This window comes from Galeopterus variegatus, unplaced genomic scaffold (genome assembly GCF_000696425.1).
Source record: "Galeopterus variegatus unplaced genomic scaffold, G_variegatus-3.0.2 Scaffold8375, whole genome shotgun sequence".
In the NCBI taxonomy this organism is placed as follows: Eukaryota; Metazoa; Chordata; class Mammalia; order Dermoptera; family Cynocephalidae; genus Galeopterus; species Galeopterus variegatus.
Window position 1 is genome coordinate 11,882 of NW_007734486.1, and position 3,786 is coordinate 15,667.

A 3,786-nucleotide genomic window follows, 5' to 3' on the forward strand; every position below is an offset into this window, starting at 1 on the left:
TACCCAACTTTAATTTTTTAGTTACAGTTGTGTAAGCTGAACTATTTGAGATATGTATGATGTTGGCTATTGTTTCTGCTGTTAATTGTTGGCCCTCTTCTGTTAGGGCATGAACAAGATTAATTTTTTTCCTTGCAAATTGATATGGATGGTCTGCCACTGCAGGCTTCATTTTAAAATGAGTTATCCATTTGTAAACTGATTTCTTTGTGATATTGTCCCCATAAACTTTTCATACAGTATCAGTGATTTCACCATTCTTCCACCCAAGCTTCACCATAAATTAGATATTCATTCTTGCTTCAATTTTAGTGGAATTCATGTTGCTCTGATAGGGGCTTGTATTAGTCCATTTTGTATTGCTATAAGAGAAATATCTGAGACTGGATAATTTATAAATAACAGAGGTTTATTTGGCTTATGATTCTGGAAGAGCTGCATCTGGCATGGGCCTCAGGCTGCTTCTAGTCATGGAAAGTGACAGGCAGACAGCAGGTACAAGCAGATCACATTGCGAGAGGAAGCAAGAGAGAGGAGGTGCCAGGGTCTTTTAAGCAACCAGCTCTCCTGGGAACTAACAGACGAGAACTAACTCATTACCCCCCCCCCCCACCTAGGGAGAGCACTAATCTATTCATGAGGGATCTGCCCCCATGACTCAATCAGTTTACAACACTGCCACATTGGGGATCAAATATCCACATGAGTTTTGGAGGGGACAACACATCCAAACTCCATCATTCTGCCCCTGGCCCCTCAAAATTCATGTCACTCTCACATACAAAATACAATCATTCCATCCCAACAGTTTCAAAAGTCTTAGCTTGCTCCAGCACCAACTTAAAGGTCCAAAGTCCAAAGTCTCATCTGAGACCAAAACCAAAAGTCCTTCCAGCTGTGAATCTGTAAAACCAAAAGCAAATTTATCTACTGCTAAGATACAATGGTGGAACAGACATTGGGTACACATTCCCATTCCAAAAGGGAGGAATAGACCAGAAGAAATGAGAAGCAGGCCCCCCAAAAAGTCCAAAACCCAACAGGGCAGACATTAAGTCTTAAAGCTCCAAAATAATCTTTGACTCCAACTCCTGCAGCCTGGACACAATGGGGCACCTGGGCCCCCAAAGCCTCAGGCACCCTCACTCCCACAGCTCTGCCAGGTACAGCACATTGAGCTGCACTGGTGCCTCCAGCTTTTCTGGGCCAGTGTTGCACATTGCTAATGGTCCTGCAGTTCTGGGGTCCTGGCAGCAGCCATGATGCATTGGCTCTACTAGACCTTTCCCTGGTGGGGGCTCTCTGTGGGGGCTCTGACCCCACATTCCTGCTCAGCATTGCTCTAGTAGAGGACCTCTGCAGCAGCTCTGCCCCTGTGGCAGGTCTCCCTGGGCCTCCAGGCTTTTCCATACATCCTCTGGAATCTGGGTGGAGGCTGCCACAGGGCTCTTTTCAAACTGACATCTTAGCCTTCTTCATGCCTCAGACTAGATCCTGTTTAGACATGTTATAACAAATTAGTATGAGTTTATTTTGTGCAAAAATTTTTTGAAATTCATGCATAATTTTTTCATAATATGCATTTTCCATAAACTTTTTGAAGACTCCTTGTATATATTTCACAATCATACCTCCTCTAAAAAGGTCAATAATAATGACCTTTTAAGAAGTAATAAGAATTAAATAACATTAAATGTAATAACGATAACAATAATGATAGTAACATTTATCATTTATTTGAATCATTAACTGCTAGAAACTGTGCTAAGTACTCTACCTGCATTATCACATTTTTTGGTATCCTATCACAGTATTTTCTAACAAACACACAGTAGGTTTCTAATAAACCAGAGCTCTTGTTTGTTTGTTTGTTTTCACTTCTCATTTATTTTTGGCTCTTGGGGCAATGTCACCTTTTCAATATGAAAAAAAAAAATCAGCAAGTTAAACACAAAATGGAAATCTGAAGTGCAGGATACGACAAAACCAAGGGTAGGGGGGGAAGGCAATCGCAAAAGGAAGAGATGAGATGCTGCAAAAAGGATGGAGGGCGTCCTCTCCCCTCTCCTCTGGGGAAAGACTCATTTAGACAGCAGTGTGCTTCTTTCCACATCTGTCAGGGATGTTTTTCCTTCTTTGGGAATAAGAAAAGGGGATGAGGAGGGCATTTCTGGATGCTTAGGGACCTAGGCTGGTCTCTCCCCTCTTGATCTCCTTTTCCTACCAGGGAAAGGAAGGGATCCAAAGTGAGGGAGGTAGAGCCGACCCTGTGGCTCACTCAGGAGAATGCAGCGCTGGGAGCACTCTGGAGCACTGAGGCCACGGGTTCAGATCCTATATAGGGATGGCTGGTGCACTCACTGGCTGAGCGCGGTGCAGGCGACANCTCCCTGGGCCTCCAGGCTTTTCCATACATCTTCTGGAATCTGGGTGGAGGCTGCCACAGGGCTCTTTCAAACTGACGTCTTAGCCTTCTTCATGCCTCAGACTAGATCCTGTTTAGACATGTTATAACAAATTAGTATAAGTTTATTTTGTGCAAAAAATTTTTGAAATTCATGCATAATTTTTTCATAATATGTATTTTCCATAAACTTTTTGAAGACCCTTGTATATATTTCACAATATCATACCTCCTCTAAAAATGTCAATAATAACGGCCTTTTAAGAAGTAATAAGAATTAAATAACATTAAATGTAATAATGATAACAATAATGATAGTAACATTTATCATTTATTTGAATCATTAACTGCTAGAAACTGTGCTAAGTACTCTACCTGCATTATCACATTTATAGGTATCCTATCACAGTATTTTCTAATAAACACACAGTAGGTTTCTAATAAACCAGAGCTCTCATTATTATTTATTTTTTCAATTCTCATTTATTTTTGGCTCTTGGGGCAATGTCACCTTTTCAATATGAAAAAAATCAGCAAGGTAAACACAAAATGGAAATCTGAAGTGCAGGATACAACAAAACCAAGGGTAGGGGGGAAAGGCAATCGCAAAAGGAAGAGATGAGATGCTGCAAAAAGGATGGAAGGCGTCCTCTCCCCTCTCCTCTGGGGAAAGACTCATTTAGGCAGCAGTGTGCTCCTTTCCACATCTGTCAGGGATGTTCTTCCTTCTTTGAGAATAAGAAAAGGGGAAGAGGAGGGCATTTCTGGAGGCTTAGGGACCTAGGCTGGTCTCTCCCCTCTTGATCTCCTTTTCCTACCAGGGAAAGGAAGGGATCCAAAATGAGGGAGGTAAAGTGGAGGAGGGAAGGATCCTGCTTGGCAGAGGGGGGCAGATCCCTCCAAAGGAAACAGAGCTCAGGACAGAGCTTGGAGGGAGACTGAAAGAGAGATGATACTGTTAACACCTCCCCTGAAGTTTAGAGATGGAGCATGGAAATACCTAGAAATTTTGACTTAATAGCCCGGATTCCCCTCTCCAAAACTATTCTAGAATAGAAAGTCCCATTCTCCTTCTTGGAGTGACTTTTTTGTCCTATCTTCTACCTCCTTTCTCCCAGCTACTATTTGGGCTCAGGATGCTGGCCATTATCTGTGTTTTCTGCACACAGTTGGTTCTAGATGGAATCTGGATGAGACCTAGCTTCTTGGAGAATTTTTCTGAAAACAGAAGGAAATATTAACTGGACAGATGGGAGGAGTGAGCACCAGAAGGAAATACAGGATTACCCATAATGGCAGAATCTAGGTTTCCCAGAGTAGAAAGAGAGAGGAGACATTCAATAAACAAGTATTTATTGAGTGGCTACTTAGTGCCAGGCACT